Source organism: Phragmites australis, chromosome 7 (assembly GCF_958298935.1).
Source record: "Phragmites australis chromosome 7, lpPhrAust1.1, whole genome shotgun sequence".
In the NCBI taxonomy this organism is placed as follows: domain Eukaryota; kingdom Viridiplantae; phylum Streptophyta; class Magnoliopsida; order Poales; family Poaceae; genus Phragmites; species Phragmites australis.
The window spans coordinates 31,146,073-31,165,779 of record NC_084927.1 but is presented as its reverse complement, the minus strand read 5'-3'; positions in this window follow the sequence as shown (position 1 = coordinate 31,165,779).

The window sequence follows — 19,707 nt, the reverse complement described above, 5'->3', positions numbered from 1 at the left end:
ATTCCATTCTTCTCAGCTGCAGCTTCTTCATGTTCTTACGCGCCTAACCAACACCCTCACTACTCTCTTCCCAGATGATCCACCCTGCCATGCCGTTCTCCCTCCGGCCACATGCCGTCATCACCATTGGAGGGCCTCGCTGCTAATGGCCAACTCCAGCGCACCAATCTGACGACAAGGACAACGATCGTGCTTCCCTCGCTGCACCACGCTGGGCCAATCGTAACAACCGTCGTTGGACGCGTTAGCATATGGCCAGACATGGTGTTCTACTTGCGCTCAGACTGCTGGATCCGGTCTAGCGGGTGGCGTCGAAACCCAGATGCTTTCTCTTCTCACCCCATCTTGCTACCAACGCGGTGGATTCTACAAGGTCGTTATCACGATCTCGTCGCTCACCTAGCTATGCTGCACCGTGCGGCGTTAGGGCTCCCGCACCGTAGAGGCATCCTCGTGCTCCGGCAGCAAGGGGCGAACCACAGACAACGCCGTCGTGGTGCCAACGGGGCACGTGGTTGTGCGCGTAGAAGGCGGCGACAGCTCTAGGCGGTTCGTGGTAAGAAGGTGATTTTTCTTTTTCTCCCTTCTGGTAGTCCTCTTTACGAGCACAAGAATACATGAATCAATGACGCTTAATTAGTTGTTTTTATGATCTTTTTTAGATAAAGAAATAATACTTATTTCAGCCTCTGCATAAAGCTATGCACGCAGTTGTTCATTATTACAAAGCTAGAACCAAAGCTTGACACTCCGGGTGTAACATATAGCAATCTTTCACGTCTCGATATTATTAAACAATAATTAAACACAAAGCTTATTATTAAACTACCAACCATATTGGGCGTAGAATTCCATCACTATTATCTCTAGTCACCGACAAGCATCCTTTATATGAGGTCTTACCTCCTTCTTCTGTAGCATGGAACATATGCGGATCCAGTACGTACCCCGAAAAAGAAACTGCATAGAAGTTCAAGTTGTTACCTTATTAAAGACATTGCCATTTCGACTTAACCATGTATCACAACATAACGCACTTGATCCAACCAACACGTGGTATTTAAGTTTTTGACTTGATCCATTAAGCCAGTTTCCAAAGAGATTAGAAATACTTATAGGAGGATTTATGCCGAATGTAACTTGTACCATCCGCCAAATAAATTTAGCAAACTAACAATAAAAAAATAGATGTTTTATGGTCCCTTCTGTGTTACAAAAACAACATTTGGTACTACCTTCCCATCGCCGTTTTGCTCAATTATCTTTGGTTATAATCTTTCTGTTAAAAAGGAACCATAAGAACACTTTGATCTTTAGCAGAAGTTTTAACTTCCAAATGTGAGCATTGGTAGGAATGACATACTCGCTAATCAATGCTATGTACATAGACCGGACCGTGAATCGTCCGTGTTGATGTAAGGACCATTGAAACGAATCATGAATGCCATTCAGATGAATGAAAGCAAGCTTAAAGATCAAATCATTCTAAACTGCTAAATTATCCCCTAAAAGTGTTCTACGAAAAGAAATATTCAGGGGTCTTGACCTAAAGACATTAGCTATAGTAGCATTTTTCCTATATACAAACGAAGGGTACTGCTCTTTTAAAGAGATTTGGCCTAACCAAGTATCCTCCTAAAATCTTTTCTGAGATCCATTTTGCAATCTAAAAGAGCTAAGACTTAAGAAATCTTGTTTGAGCACCATAAGACCGGTCCAAAATTGCGAATCCCTAGACTTATGTTCTACTTCCACAATCATTTTGTTTCTCAGATATTTATTTCTTAAGAGATTCTACCAGAATCCTTTTTCATTAATTAGTTTAAACAGGCGCTTGCTATGTAGGCCTTTATTCTACAACTCTAAGTTAAGGATTCCCAATCCTTCTTGATCCTTAGGAGTACAAAGAATACTCCATTTCACTAGTCTATACTTCTTCTTATACCTACCATTTTGCCAAAAGAAACATGATCGATAATAGTCTAATTTCTTTAGTATCTCTCTAGGCATTTCAAAGAAAGAAAGCACAAACATAGCCAGGCTACTTAAAACCGAGTTTACAAAAACTAAACGGCTCATGTAGGATAAAAGCTTTCCTTTCCAGTAGCTCAACTTTCGCTAGATTCTCTCCTCTATTTCATTCCAATCTCTATTCAAAAGTTTCCTATGGTGCATCGAAATGCCCAAGTATCTAAGAGGAAAAGTTCTAAACTGGCATCCAAAAATTGTGAATAAGCAGCTTCACAATCTTTAGCTTTTCCATAACAAAACAATTCACTTTTATGAAAATTAATTTTCAAGCCTGATAACTGCTCAAAAGCACAAAGAAACACTTTCATGTATTTTTTCTTTATCTAAATTATGATCTATAAAAATGATTGTATCGTTGGCATACTGTAAGATTGACAATCTATTTTCAACAAGGTTAGGAATGACACATGTGACTTGCCCCTCCTCTTTAGCTCGTTCAATGAGAATGGCCAGCATATCTACAACCATATTGAACAATATTGGAGAGAGGGGATCACCTTGCCTTAAACCTTTTTGGGTCTGAAAGTAATGTCCTATATCATCGTTAACTTTCACCGCAACACTACCTCCACGTACCACCTTATCTATCCACTCACACCATTTAGGAGAGAAGCCCTTCATACATAAAGTTAGTTGTAAAAACGCCCATTTTACCTTATCATAAGCCTTCTCAAAAATCTAGTTTAAGGATAACACCATCTATCTTTTTCTTATGCATCTCATGAATGATTTCATGTAAGATTATCACGTCTTCTATAATATAATGACCAGGTAGGAAGGCCGTTTGTGTTGGTCTAATAACTTTTTGAGCTACTAGAGAATTTCTGTTGTTAGAACTTTGGTGAAGATCTTGAAACTAACATTCAGCAAACAAATATGTCTATATTGCTGAATTTGAATGGATTCAACTCGTTTTGGTAGCAATGCAATAATTTTGGAATTTAAGCTAAAAAGAGCCAAATCACCTGAATGAAAGTCAATAAACAACGCCATCAAATCTCCCTTAATGATTTCCCAAAAAGTTTGATAAAACTCTACTGCGAATCCATCAAGGCTAGGTCCTTTATTCTGCTCCATATGAAAAATTGCTTCTTTTACTTTGTTTTCAATGAATGGTGTAGATAACAAGCTATTTTCGAAATCTGAAACCTAAGGAATATCATCTCGATGTGTTTCGTCCATAGAGAACGGGTTCTCCTCAGATGGACCAAACAACCCTTTGTAATATTGAGTAATGTAAATCTTCAGATTCTTTGTACCCTTTATTACCCCATTTTCTTGTTCCAGTTCGAAAATTCTAGTTTTCCTACGCCGGGCATTAGCTACCAAATGGAAGAATTTAGTATTATCATCCCCTTGAAGCAACTTATTTGTTTAGATCGCTGGAGCAACTTAAACTCCTCTTCCCTCAACAAATATGCTAATCTTTCTTTGAGCTGATTTTTAAGTTCAATTTTGTTAAGAAGTTCCCCCTTCTCCTTTCTATATACACCTAAGTAGTTCTTAGCCCATCCTCTCAAGTACTGTCTCATCTTTATAATCTTATCCTGCCATCGCTCTCAAGGTGTCATCCTTGAATTTTCCTACCTCCACACCTCTGCTACCATATCACAAAAACCTTCTATAGCTAATCAGCTTAATGCAAACTTTGAACAGCAGATGATTGACGAAGTTAGTAGGTTCTCCTGTGCTCAAAAGAAGTGTGTGATTAGAAATTTTCCTAGTTAGAGCTTGTACCATTGTCAAAGGATACTTTTGCTTCCATTCTATACTAGTTAAAATACAATCTAGCTTCTCAAAAGTGGGAATATCTCTATCATTTAACCAAGTAAATTTACGACCAGATAGCTCAAACTCCCTCAAGTCTAGGCCATTAATTATGGCATTGAACAAGAAAGAATATCTACCATCAAATTTCTCGTTGCTCTTTTCAGAAGGGTCTCTTATGATGTTAAAATCCCCACCCACTAGCATCGGTAACTTATCAATACAACAAGAGTGCACTAGCTCAGTCAAGAAAGTCTCCTTGTATTCTGGTTGAGCTGCACCATAGTCAACCACTAGAACCCAACGAAAACCACAACTTTGTTTCGTAATGTAAACTTGATGTAAAAGTCACCAAAAGATAGAGCTCCAATATAAAAAATTGTTAGATTAATTCCTACAAGAACACCTCCTTATCTACCCCTTGGTTCCGTCCAATGCCAAAATTAATTCTTTTCCCCCACAAAAAGCATCAAGACAATCGTCTGAAAAATGCTTTATGTTGGTTTCAAGAATTGCAATGAAATCTAGACATTCCTCTCTAGATGTATCTCTTGAAAATCTATATTTAGCCAAGTCTCTAAGAGCTCTGCTATTCCAGAAGATTCCTTTCATTCAGACCTTAAAAGTTTTTTGGTAGCACTTTTCCCGAGAGACTTACCCCACTTCAAAGACTACTTGTCTTCTTTCTAGGGACGTCACCAGAATCACTACTTAACTGATCCACATGCTCATCCGTAACCTCTTCTGTTAAACCACCACAAAGATGACCAAGAAGCAGGTTATCAAAGTCACGATCTCCCTCATCTAAAACTTCTTCTTCTACATTTTTACCTAGCTTGTCAAGATTCTAAGGTGTAGAAATTAACCTAGAAGCCTCAACACCCTTAATAAGCATAATTGATTCATCAATATTGTGCCCCATGAAAACCCTAATACTTCGAATATTATCAGTCATTCGCTTTTCAGAGAAAGAAAGGATGGAGTTGGATTTCATACCCACATCAACTTCCAACCAAACAGGAAGCACGTTGCACTAAATCCTCATCTGCTATTTCGGCCCTCCGTTTGCTTCGCTTGAGCGGTGTAGACTTCAGGCTCATTGGAGCCGAAGAAGCCTTGGACCTCATAGAGACCACCCTACCTGACCCACCAGCTAAGGCACAACCTCCCTGTTGTCTAGTGGGCAGGCCAAGCCCTTCGTCTCGCGCCTGTGGGTGAATGGCCATCACAGCAATGCTTGTCGCAGCACAGGCTGCCACCGACTGAACTGAACCAGCCATGATCGGACTAGTAGCAAGATCCACGATGCTCTCTGGTATAAGCACCAAGTTCCCTCCCTGTGAACCAGAAGCGCTGCCGGGGTTCGCTAGGAGGGCTTGGGCACCAAGGATCAGTTCCCCAACGGCTGTAGATGGCTCAAACTCTAGGGAAATATCACCATCTAAGCCCTTCTAGACACACCGCCCTGAACCTGCAAAATCGAGTTAGCATCTTTGCAAAACCCCGCCGCCTGCACCTCCTGAACACCCTGCTCCTCATCTGACACCATTTTGTCAAACATCACATGATCCTCTCCCTCTGCAAGAATTTTATCAGCACATTCACCCAAGACCTTCTCCACTGCTATATCTAAGATTTCATTTGCCTTGCATTGAACCATCAGATGCATATTTTGAGCCGATGAAGATTTACACAAAGAAAGGTGCTCCATCATGTGGCCATCCAATGTTGAAACATCCACTTGAGACTCCAATTATGGCTCACCACATAAAAGGACAATGATGTCACCTAGAGGGGGGGGGGGGTGAATAGACGTTTTTACAAAAATCTATCCACTTTTACCTTTGGTCTAAACTTGCAGCGAAAAATAAACTAACAATTTTTTCACAAGGGAAAATCCTAAATATGCAAGGCTCAACTAGTGCACAATCACCTTAAATAAGTGTAAAAGTTACAATCCTGGGGAAACGAAGATTATTCAAAATTAGCAAAAGATATGTAAGAAAACTCTAGGCGAAAATCCTAAAAACACTTCTCACCGGATACTCTGGGTTGAATCTGAAACATATGAGTTTAGAGCTAATTATACAGTATCTGGAGTTTCCGCGTTAATCTAGAACTTCTGGGTTCAACAAAGAATGAACTTGAAGCTGAAATTAAAGTATGCCTAAGGCGTTTTAGATCAAACCAAGTGAAGTCGTTTGTTTCAAATGATGATTCCAAGTATATCCACAGAGAACTTACAATCAAGTTCACACAAGCAAGTATATCGAGCAATATGCATAAATGTTGAGCAAGAACTAAGAACAAGGATACAATAGAGGAGATACAAGGTTTATTTTCTGAAGTTCGGACACCTCCGTTCCTACGTCTCCGTTGAGAGGCTCGGTCACACTTTGAGCCGGGTCTCTCCCAACACTTTTCCTCTCCAAGCTCGGTCACACTTGAGCTCGGGTTTTCACTCTTGATTTCTTCCCTTCTAAAGGTGAAATCGAAGCCTTCACAAACTTCTCGCAGCACACCACAACATTGGGTGCTCGCCGCCGACGCCTAGCCACCTAGGGGATTGAATCCCCAAGAGTAACAAACGCTTCGCGGACTTCTTGCTGATGAACTCGAGTGCCGAAGTTGGGAGTTTAGCTCACTTGCACTCAATCTTCCAATCTCTCAACCCAACTCACTCTTATTCTCAAATCTCACACTAAAATAAAGTGGGAGAGAATTCTTTTGGCTCTAGAAGGTTTTTTTTTCGTGCCCAAGCAGTAGCACATAAGGGTGGGGGTGAGGCGTTATTTATACCATTATTCTAAAAACTAGCTGCTACATAGTTTTTTGTACCAGTCTGTAGTATCTGGATCAATCCGGAGTATCCAGGTTGGCATTTGAACACGTAATCGAGAATCCTGGTCAGAGTACAACTTGGAGAGTCCGGATAACTACCAGAACATGGAGTCTTCGGGTCAACTCAGAGAATACGGGTAAAACACTTAGGCCATAATAGACCACCCGGCTCGCAGCTAAACCCAGAGTATCCGGGTCAGCCCAGAGTGTCCGAGTTCAGCATAATTGACCCTCTGAAAACAGCGATAACTTTTGATCTCAAAGTTCAATTTCGACGATTTTGGACTCTACAGAAGGCTTATTTAGAGGGCTACACATTCCAACTGAATTCATGATCCAAATCATATTTTTATCAAACTAGGAACACTCCAAAATCTAATTCAAACACTGTCATACTTTCCACACCGAATTCCTAAAGCGAACTCTCACTTTGAGTTGATTAGACACTCTTGAGCACCTAGACACGACAAATAGCTCTACATTGCATATCTTTTAATAGTGCGGCATAACTATACTCAAATTCAAATATAAAACTCGTTTGAATCAATTTGAGCCCTTGAATACCTTCAAGTACAGATTCTTTCTTTCAAACCTTGAGAGTTACCAACTTCTACATCGTATTCACTCTATCTCTTCTTGATTCTTCATGTGATTGATGTGAATCACCCATAGCTTCTCATGGCCTCGCATGGTATTGGCATAAACCCTTCACTCGCTCTTCACCGCTGCCTTGGTCCTTCAGCACCAAGCCATTTGCTTGCCCTTCACCACCGGATGGTCCATCACAGCCGAGTCTTGCTTGCCCTTCACTATCTTGCCATAAAAAACTATTTTGTATCCGACATCTTCAATAAATTCACTTTATCATATATAGAGTCTAATTTTGTTCTTCACTCTTGGCATATGGAATATCTCAATTCAGCTCATGCCTTCTTAAGGAACCTAAACTTAACTCATTTTCAAACACAAAGAACATGGATTAGTCCATTAAAACTCAATTGATAACTTTATACCTTTAGTCACTTAGTCTTCACAAATGACTTAGCCTTAATATTTATTGTCAATCTTCTTTGAACTTCTCCTTCCGATCATCACCTATAGCTCATTCATCTTGAAGCATATCTCTCCTCCATGCATCACCTGTGGAATAAACTAGTAACAATTCTTCAATAACATTGTTAGTCCATATGTATTATCATTAATTAAAAAAATACACTTAAGAGCTAGATGCACTTTCACCACACGACACATTTGCATCGTCCAAGGCATTGGAACCTAAGCGCATAATCATGGGTTTTTTACCCACCGAGTTTTTCTACCCTTTGCCTGGAGCTGTGGACTGACCTTGGTGAAGCACTGTGGTCGCATGCTGAGCCGTCTGCACACTAATCGCACCAACATTTGCAGCATGCATTGCCGCAGTTGAAATTGTCGCCGCAGTCATTGGAAGAACCCCAAAGGTGGCTGCAAGCTATTTGGCCTCATGATTCATCGCCACCATCTTTTTGGCACCACTGGAGTGCCATTAGCAACATCTGGTGCAGGTTGTTGGCTGTGTGGTACTCCCACCATGGACACAAGCCTCGGTGGCGTCGACTACGCCACACTAGGAACTGGAATAGCGACAATAGCCGTGGAGCCTAGCACTGAAGGAGGTGGACCACTTGATGCAGAGCTTGTGGCCTTATTGGCGCAGGAGCTGCCATTGAGGCTTGCACGCCTGCGTGTTGCAGAAGATGAGGACCACCTGTCCGGGGATATTGCATACCACAGCCATGGCCCTGGCCTCAGCCCTCAGGGTGATGACCTCCTGCGTCGCGGTGAGGTGCAAAACCCCATCGTTCATGACTCCGGAACACACCACCATGACCACCACCATAGCCTAGTCCAAAACCTCCATAACTAGGATTGAACCCTAGCCCGCCTAAATTTCCCCATCCGCCGCCTTCACTGCCATAACTAAAGTCATCTCCTCCCCTGAAACAATCGTTGTAGCCATATCCATTGACATCAAAACCTCCCTGCTTGTAGTCTCCATGGTTGTAGTCATAACTGGGATGATTGAAGCCATTGTGGTCATCACGGCTGCCGCCAAGGCGGCCTCCAAAATTGCTTGTATCGCCATCGTAACCATCAGCCCCGCCTTGGTTACCTCCCAACATGATGTCGTATCGGACGATCTCTACGTACTTGGGTCAAGACATAGCACACGCCCCGGCTTGACTTAGGAGATCAATACGATTAGCCACCACCTTTTCCCTATAAACCATTGGAAAAACACCCCTGCGAGCATACAGATGACCCAAGGCAGTGCAACACTGAAAAAAGACTGGCTTGGGTCCACCGTGAACCAACATAGATGGCGTGGGACTAACTCTGATAATCACCGATGATCTAGGATCTAGGAAAATTGGTTGAATTTGAAATTCAAACGGCTTTGTCTTCCTTAGGATCCGCCATGACCGGCCTGCCTTCCTCATGAAAACGCACTATGTTCCTCAAAGTTGTAACCGAATGAAAGGTTGTTGTCGAGCGACAATCCTTAACGGCCACATCGCTGATCGTAACTAGCGTTGAAAGTCTAGCTTGTGGTCGTGGACCACGCCGGGTCTGTTTCTGGACAATTGCCGAAACTATTCTACGTGCCAAAGAAACTGCAGGTTTGATGCTCGCCAAAGACCCCATCATGGCGACTTTTTCCATGTTAACTGGGCACTACAGCACCGCTTCCGCTTGAAAGACCTCCTCTACTGTAAACACTTCCTCAGTCGCTGACCAAAGCAAATTCGACATAGAGATTGATGTCGGTTCCTCATCGTCCTTCGAGTCACTCTCGTTCGTGATGGGCCAAAACCGAGACCCCGATCCAGCAGCGCGAAGATCATGCGAAGGATCAGCGCTGGTTCTGGTTGCACGATGAAGATCCACCAGCATCCACCCATCATCCTCCTCCACTGCGACCTCCCATGTACCACGCGCTCTCCTCGCCTCCTCTTCCTCATCAGCAACAGCAACCTTAGACTTCGGCTTTCCAGCCTGGCGTCGGGCAACCGGAGCCAAGGTGATCCGTTGTCGCCCTCTCATCCTCTCACCTCTGGATCCAAAGATGCCTTGCCCTAATAATCGCTGGACTTGATCTATGTGATTTGACCCTCATTTGTTGATTTAGCCGTGATTACATTATGCTGACCACATATCAAATGATATTCTAAGGAAAAGCATATATGTATATATATGAAGAAAAGGGTGGGTTGTTATGAAAAGTAAATGAATCAGTGAGGATTGAAATAGTTGTGCTGCAATCTATGTGCTATGAACTCTGATTTGTTGATTTGTTTCAAGTAGTTGTGTGAAATCTAAGCAGAGCAGCTGGTTAATGGTTGTGTCAAATATGTCCAATAATGTCTATATTGTGTAGTTTCAAATGCCGTGTTTGCATCAAAGTGACAATCCTATCTGAATGCGTATGTATTGAAAAGCCGAGGAAATTCAGAGACCTGATTTCATTATCCTTGATGAGAGGTTTGTTCAGAGTAGCAGTATTTTGAGATTCAATTAAATCTCCACGGGTGCAGCATAGCGTGCCAATCTGCCAAGTGATTATAAAACGCACCTCCATTTTGCTGGATTGACACGCTACTGTTTTCTGCGACAGATAGAGTTAGATGGGCTTCCGTTAGGCCGAAAGGACTGCAGTCGAGAAGCTCTAGCTACACGAATCGCTAAGCCCAGTGGAATACTAGGCCTCTCCTTTGGGCTGGAAATTGTGTTTGGTCAAGGTCGTGCTATTCAAACGCACATCTGGCCTTTGAACATTCTCTGGGCCGGAATATGTGGGCCTAGAAATTAAGCACGTATATATGGTGTGAAACACCTGGGCCTCTTCATCTTTGGCACAATTGGAGCCATGCAGTTCTTTCAAATAAGGATTGCGAGACCTGCTCTTCCACTTGGAATCCATCGAATCGAATTCTGATACGTGATCACCACACACATAATAGATATTCCATCATTCACTTTTGACACGCACCATAGAGCGAAAACATTAGTCAACTGTGGCCACTGCTAGATGGAGAGAAGTCAATGCAATATGGCAAGCATAATGCACTATTGTGGCCAGTCTCCAAAAAAAAAAAAAGAAAGAAAGAAGAAGAAGAAGCATTATCGTGTCCTCGCGGCCTCACTGCACCGGCGAGAGAGCAACGAACAGCCTTGTTAGTGAAGCCGGCACGAATATGTTCCTGCATCAGATGCCCTCGGCAAAGCACGTTCTAGCTGGACACGCATTAGCCATTAACTTTTGTATGTGTTTTTTTCCCGTTTCTGGCGAGAGATTTGTTATCCTCTTTATTTGAACCGCCGATTTCGAGCGTGATCTTATCTCAGTGTGTGCGAAAGCACCTGATCCAACAAGCGCATTCCCAAATGCCAGTAGGACACTCAGTCGTTCAGCGCTGGAAATGAGCTTTTGCAATCTCAGAGGTTCTCCATGCTCCCGCAGCGAAATGCAACGCCGACCGGGTGGGCGTTCATCCCGATTTGGGCCGAATTCGGCCGACCGAAAACCTGTGGTCAGAACAGCATGGCCGCCCATGCTTCGTCCCCCTGGATTTGCATTGGGTTTCCACAATGATTGGACGCCGCACCAGCACGACACGCCGGTCCTTGCTGCCGTACAGTACTGTTCCAACTGCTCTGCATACTTACCCTACCTACTGCTACTGGTCTAGTCCAAACAATTTGGAATTCGGGCAGCTCCGCAAAGCGAAAAGCTCGCGAGCTCGTCCCCTGCTTGTTCGAGCAATGCTCGCCTTTTCTCGACTACTTAGACTGCAAGCTACTAGTGCAATCCTTTGGCTAATGCTAGCTGCTACACTCCGAGGACAATTCTAATAGTTATAAATAGCAGCTAGTTTTTATTATTACGATATGTAAAAAAAGAAGTGATGAGATGAAGATAGAACTAAGGTGAAGAGAAATTTTAGAGAGCTAGTTTTTAAAAAGAGAAAATAAAAGATAACTATAAATATTATAAATATTATGATACATAGAGAATTAAAAACATAATATTTTAAAAAGTGTAATGAAAGAAATAAGAAATAGCAGCTGCAGATAATACTGGAGATGCCTTAACCAAAAAATAAAGGAAAAAGAAATTGGTACACGACACAGCAGCTACATGACGGTGATTAAACCGATACGAGATCCGATACTATCTCCAAATCTCCGTTTTGTTGCCACGCAAATTAATAACTGGTTCCTGCCAAAGTGTCACTCAAAATGTCCTACACATTTCGTTGGTACGTGCCTACTCGTCGCTCCTCACATGCGCTGCATTGATACGCCAGTCCGGTCCAACATGCAAAACAACACACCGGGCTCGATCGCGTTACACGCCAAGAAGAATTCAGCTTCGCCCTGCCGGCGGCCGCTCTCCATCGCTCGCTTTCCTCCTCATCTCCAAGCAGTGGCGAACGGAGGCGCACGCACGCGGATCCACACAGATCAGACCTGCCACTCGAGCGCGGCGGCCACCCTTATCCCTGTGCGTAATCCAAACCGCCCCGGGGAAAAGTAAAGCCGGCGAGAGCGAGGGCTCGAATTGATCGGTCGATCGGGCCACGGAAAAGGATGAGCGGTCGATCCCGGATCACATGAGCCGCGCAGCATTTCAACCCAAGAGAACGTCCGGCCGGAAACGAGGCCACCGTGATCGCAGAAGACGCCAAGCAGCAAGCGCCACCGGCCCCGCACCAACTCCACGTTCTCATCATGATCTTCTGAGCCGCCGAGTGCGGGATTGTACTGGCTGGAGGAGCTGATCATCAGGAAAGGAAGGCATTGCATTTGACCGGCCGAGAAAGCAGAAGGGGCCGGGATTGGATGGGAGGCGTGACTGGGACCGGTTGGTTAGTGTGGCAAGAGAACACGAACAAAGACAGGCACTCGATCGTTTCTCTTTTGGGCTGCTGCTTGCTCGGTGTAACTACTCCGTATATCATAAGCAAAAGTGCCATGAAAGAAGCTGCCATATAGGGGTAGTGGCGGTTGTATATATGTCTAACTTTATCAGGTTTAGGAGTTGACTTGGCTGTCATGCTTGGATTTGCAGTAACTAGTCACTACATGCATATAATACGTGCAAGTGTGTTCTTCAAAAAATTTGTGCCATTCACAGCATGCATTTCTCAGTTCTCACCTGACGATTATTATTCCTTTGTTTCGAAAGGCATGATTCACTATGAAATTCTCGTTAAGTACACATGGCTAGTAGCAAACGACTAGTCTATGTTGTAACAAAAGGATGTGCCACTAGATAGCAAGAGGACCACATGAAGTGAGTGACGGTAGAAGATTGAGGTTGGTGGAGAAGGGTGCCATGCAGGTTTCAGAATTGCAGAGCAGAGATAGGGAGGTTGGGCCCCCTCCCCTGTCTTTCTCTTGCATAGCTTTCCGATGAGCACAGGTGCATTCTTTTTTGGATTTTGGTACTAGTACATACGTGAAAGATTTTCTGAAAAGAAGAGGAAGCGTCAGTTCTACGCGCACAATCACACAAAAGGAGGAAGAGAAACTAGTTTTTTTACCAGGTGTGCAGCAACAAACTATAGCTAAATATATATTGTGTATTCAAGATTCAGTAGATAGATATTGTTCTCGTGCATGTGTTATTTTATAACGGTCGTAGTTCCTACTCTACTTGCTAGGCTCTGAAAAAATGCACGAAAATGTGAAACAACACCAGAGATGTAGTGGTGCGGCGTTAGAAACTTAGCATCTCAAAAGGGTCGTGTGTGATCGCAACACATGCAAAGTTTCTTCCTTTTATTTTCCTTTTCGGCTGCCCAACGAGGTAGGCTTTTCATCGCTTATCTAATCCTTAACCCATTCCTTGTTCACGTCACTTTTTATTTTCGTTCATTTTCTTCAAATTCTTTTATCAACATCGGCAGTGTCTTTTGGCTTTCGCTTGTGAACTTCCATGCACGATGACACAAGCACATATGTGACATTGTGTTTTGGGACTTGCTTCGAAGGCCATGCCGAATACATCGCTTTGCTCCACTGCGATGGAGTTTGGTTGGCAAATCTTTGTTCTCTCCACAGTGACATGCACTAGTCTTTAGGCCCCATATTTTAGGCCCATTTGGCTCCCAAGTGGCCTCATGTAATTACTAGTACGTTTACATTCACTATATGTTTGCACAGAGTATAGTAGCCACAAAAATACAAAAAATCTGATGCAGTTAAATTCAGAAAATCGACACTGTATTTTCAGAGCTTCAATGCTGGCAGTGTGTAAGTCAGTAACACTTTTAACCCTTTCCATGTCCAAAAGCAAATGTTCAAGCATGCATAAGTATTCTGTAAACACAGTACTACGACAGTAATAATGCAAATGCCAATAACCTATGTCTTTACCCATGTTCAGTATACATTCCCTTTTATGATCTTCTTTTGTTCGATCCTTTCCTCACTGATTGGTGAGCAAAAATACATACGGCTGTAACTTTGTTCACTACAAGACGTCACATATGTGACTGGATATCACAGACGCAAAACAAAAACCAACTGCGAATTAGATAAGGCAGAAAGTTCTTAAAGTTAATCTTCTGCCGATAGCTCTGGGGAGCATGGGAAAAACAGTCCCGGATGCATGCACATTGCAGATGATTATGTTGAAAGAACCGTTCCTAACCTAACGCAAGACAGTTGATCTTTAGAACCGTTTGCAATATGTAACAACATCGCAGACATCTTTGCACATTGCATACGGTTCTATTGAACAAACCGTTCCTAACATAACGCAAGACAATTGATCTTTTGAACCGTCTCTGATATGTAATAACACCGTTGACATCTTTACAATACAAATCGATTGCAATGTATTTCTGGATGCTTTTTTAGGCAACCTGATTGCGATACAGTAATGACAACAGTTGGTCTTTTTGTGAACCAACTGAAATATGAAGAGTCAGGAAGCCAAGCGCACTACGCTTCGCACTATATATTCACGCACGACGGAGCTGTCCGGTTAGGATCTTCTTCTTTATTCTTCTCTCTCTCTCTCTCTCTCTCTCTCTCTCTCTCACACACACACACACACACACACACACACACACACACACACACACACACACACACACACACACACACACACACTTCACTCTTGAAGCCACACCATGGCCTCCTCATACTCCTCGTCACCCTACCCGCTTACCCCTTCATTGCTGCCATCGCCACCACTGGCGTTGCTACCGCCGTCGCTGCTCAAATTGACATCGCCTGTGCTTTCATCGATCGTGATGAAGAGGTCGACGCCAACAGGCAGTGGCTCTTGGCGATGGCGATGTCACCAACCAGCATAGCTATGATGGAGATGACGATGATGGGCTCGAGGAGGAGGGAGACGATAATGAGGGCTACGATGACGAGAAGCCTAAGGAGGAGGAGGAGGGCGATGAGGAGGATGACGATGATGACGAGGAGGGGGAGAAGGAGGACTCCAATGACAACGAGGACGAAAACGACGAGGACTACTAGGAGGAGCCCGACAACCCGCATTGGTCCCAATTGATATCGATCGATGATGACAATGACGAGGACATCGCGACCTCAAAGAGGAGGAACATGTAGTAGATAGTATTATTGAAGCTAGTACATAGTAGCATGTAGGTCGTGCATGTGATAGGTAGGCAATGTAGGCAGTGCAATGACACCAACCTGATTTCATTTTAGCTTTATGGGGCGCCAATCGTATTTTTTTTCTTTTGGTTGGTTTTAGTATAAACCAATATGCAAATATGCAATATGTCTCTAACTTAATAGATATGAAATGTGCATTGTGTATGAAATTATGGATAGCATAATACATGATATCAATGTAGGTTTGAAAGATTGTACAAAAAATAGAGTATAGAAGATATGGCGGTCAGTTCTTGAGAGGAAACGACTGTCACGTTAGACATCACAGTCGATATATCCTTTTAGGGTTAGGGTTTCATGGCCAGGATGAAGATATGACAGCTGATTTTAATGAAGAATTATCTGGTTTTACCGGAACCTTATAAATAGCCCAACTTTTTCTCCCAATCTTAATCTCCATTCCCTCCTTATTTTCATCTTGCCATCCGGTCTCCTCTACCATGCCTCCTCGACGATGATTCCTGCTTGCTCGCCCTTAGCAGGAGCCGAGGAAGGCGGTGGCAACATGCATGCTGGCGACATTGATGACGGGTGCAGCAGTGTAGATCCGGTGTGGCCGGATCTCATGAGGGAGGAGGTGGCAACGTGGCTTCGAGGCGAGCGCCGTTCGTAGAGGAGTGGAAGATGTTATAGGAAAGAAGCCGCCGATGTGTCAGCGAGCCAACGAGGAAGTAGGGCATGGCGGCTGGTGTGGCGGTACACTGAGGAGGAAGAAGGCTGGTGCGTGTCCTCTAGGGATGGGTTAGGTGTTTTTCTCCTATTTTTTTATTCCTTTCTTTCTGTCACACATTAGAAAATGGATTTCTCCTCCTGGTTTTAGTCACACACGTCTTTTCCTGCTAGGAAGGTGTCGCTTTGTTTTTTTTCTTAATGTGTGTGCTGATGGTTTGACAGCGGCCTTCGTGCTGACTATGTGTACATGATTCGTGCAGGATTTGACGGTGGTTGTATGAGGTTGAAAACAATGATTGTGATTCGGCGGTGATGAGTGCCTCAATGTCCATGGCGGCCCCAACCACGAGCTGGTGGTGGCTGTGATGGGAGGTGGATGGTGGTTTTTTTCTGGCCTCCACACACATCGCAGAGAGTTATTGTCTAGCATTGTGTGAGATATGTCATAAAACAGATGGTTCATCGTAGCAACTGTCTACCATATGGTCTACCAGATGGTTACTATTACGTGAGGTGATGCATATGGTTACTATTCCCAATGATTAGCTGTCTTTGATATGTGATTTCATAGATGGCTAACAACTGTCGGTCATTAGAGGGTCATCACAATCACTTTCTAACAGACGGATGGTAACCATCTGCCATGAAGCTTTAGAGCCAACTGCCATGTGATATACTTTAGTAGTGATTCATCATGATTATCATGGCTAGTGGATCAACATGTTCACTGCAACTTTAGTCTAGCTTGTTTGAACTTTGGAACTATTTTCCTATATGAGGGTAGCTTATGCATGAAGAGATATACTATAGCGATCCGTATGTATGGACCATATGTACATGTATATCACTTTGTACATATATGCATGCATGTACCTATTTTTACTTCTCTGCTTTTATAGCCCTTTTTTTAGTATGAAAGTTTGTATCATTGTCACTTTACAATGGGTGGAGTCCATTGGACAATAAGAACCTTCAAGCCATGAAACAATCTTAGCCGGTGGAGCTCGGATTTTTGCAAAGGGTTTTTTTAACGAGGGTCATCTAGAGAAATTTTGTAAACCTTTTCCACACATAAAAATCTATTGCAACTACGACAGCAAGAATGCATCAAACTTAAATATAACCTATAGAAATAAATTTAGAAATTAATTTCCTTATAAATTGAACTAAATCTACGACTCCTATTCAATTCTAGCAAAATTTTGAACTATTGCAAAAAATAAAAATTTAGGGTGTTACAGCTCACCGAGTTACTTCAGGACCGAAAAGGTCCTATTCGATTTGGTGGACTTGGGGACCGCTTACAATGCTATCCTAGGCTAACCAGCGATAACCCAATTTATGGTCGTCGCCCACTACGCTTACCTCATCATCAAGGTTCCTAGTCTGACGTGAGCTATCACTGTCATTGGCAACATGAAGACGGCCCTGCACTGTGACAAGAGGAGTCTCGACATGGTCAAGCTGACTCCCGGGTTGCAGCCCTAGAACACTAGGCCCAGTGGTCTCCTGGTGAAGGACCACATTATCGCCAGTCCAGATGATCGGCTCAAGGCCATTCACCTCAATGACTCTGATCCATCCAAGACAATCCAGATTGGGGCCAGCCTAGACCCTAAATAGGAATTCAAGCTCATCACTTTCCTTTGGGCGAACGCGTACATCTTTTGTGGAATCGGTCTGATTTATCCGGATTCCCTATGGACGTGATCGAACACAAGTTGTTGGTATGACCTGACGTGCGACCAGTAAAGAAAAAGGCACGTCGGTTTGCACTCGATCGAAAAAAAGCACAAACCGAAAAGAAGCACTTCGAGAGGAGATCGATAAGCTCCTGAAAGCAGGCCTCATCCGAGAGGTGCAGTACCCAGAGTGGCTGGCTAACTTAGTCATGGTCCGGAAACACAATGGTTAGTAGAGTATGTGCGTCAACTTCATCGACCTTAACAAGGCCTGCTTGAAGGATCTCTTCCCTCTACCCCAGATCAACCAAATTGTTGACTCAACTGCCAATAGTGATCTTCTAAGCTTCTTAAATACCCATTTGGGGTACCACCAGATTATCATGTATTAAGAAGATGAGGAGAAGACTGCTTTTGTAACACCCTTTGGTGTCTTTCGCTATGTAAAAATGCCTTTTAGTTTTAAAAAGCACCGGTGCCACTTACCAATGTTGTATTCAGCTCATTCTCCGACCACAGCTCGGTAGAAACATCAAGGCATACGTTGATGATGTGATCGTTAAGAGTAGAACCATGGACAACCAGGCTGCAGACCTCCAAGAAACGTTTGACAACCTTCGGAAGTACCGCATGAAGTTGAACCCGGAGAAGTGCATGTTTGGAGTTCCATCAGGGAAATTGCTGGGGTTCCTCATATCTATTCAAGGAATAGAAGCAAACCCCGACAAGATCAGAGCCATCAACCAAATGAGATCCCCGGCCAAGTTAAAGGAAATCCAGAAACTAACAGGTTATATGGAGACTTTGAGCAGGTTCATCTCGAGGATAGGGGAGAAGGGGATGCCGCTCTTCAAGTCCTAAAGAAAAGCGACCACTTCTTGTTGACACCAGAAGCAGAAATGACCTTTTAGGATCTTAAAAGGTATCTCTCGTCCCCTCCTGTACTAACCACTCCTCGACTAGATGAGGAGCTTTTGCCCTATGCTGCAACTACCCCACGTGTCACGAGTGTAGCCCCGGTCATCGAATGAGAAGGTCTTCAATAACCAGTGTACTTCACCAGTGAGTTTTCACACGACACAAATGCTCGGTATCCATAGGCTCAGAAGCTACTATACACCTTGCTGATGGCCTCTCGCAAGCTCAGACACTACTTTCAGACTCACAAAATTAAGGTAATCTCCTCGCTCCCGATTAGAGAAAGTCTCCACAATAGGGATGCAACAGGAAGAACAACAAAGTGGGATGTAGAGCTCGGGGAGTTCGGTATTTAGTTCGCCCTCCCGAACGGCTATTAAGTCCCCAGTGCTGGTCGATTTTGTGGTCGAGTGGTCGTCCTTTGAGCCCGAATAGGAACAATGACCAAAGGTAGAGGAACACTGAACCATGCACTTTGATGGGTCGTTTACACTGAAGGGAGCGGAGGCTAGAGTGGTCCTAACCTCACCGATCGGCGATATCCTCAGATATGTAGTTCAAATATGCTTTCCAACCACTAACAATATGCTGGCCTGTCTGGCATCTTCTCGCGAAACTATCCCAGTCGGAGTCTTTGAAGAAAGACTCACACAACCATCCACCGCAGTCTCATGCCAAGGAGAAGGGGATGCTCTGCTTGGAAACGAAGAACCAGCGGCAACACCATTTGAGGCAACACCTCCTTTGGTGTCGTCGACCTTGGGTAGCCATCATGTGGTCACTCTGTTTAATTCTGGTACGACCTGGATGGATTAGATCTTAGACTGCCTTCAGAATCGAGCAGCCTGTGGCGATGATGCGTCAGAAAAGGTCACGTCGCGAGCCTACAGATACTCCCTAGTAGAGACGCCTTTACAGCAGAGGAAGCAACGATCTTTTACTAAAATGTATCACTTAGGAAGAGGGAAGCATAGTGCTCTTTGATATCAACGGAGGCATATGTGGTAGCCATGCTTCATACCGCACTCTGGTTAGAAAAGCATTCTGGAAAGTATTTTATTGGCTCACAGCCATCCAGGATGCTTGCGAG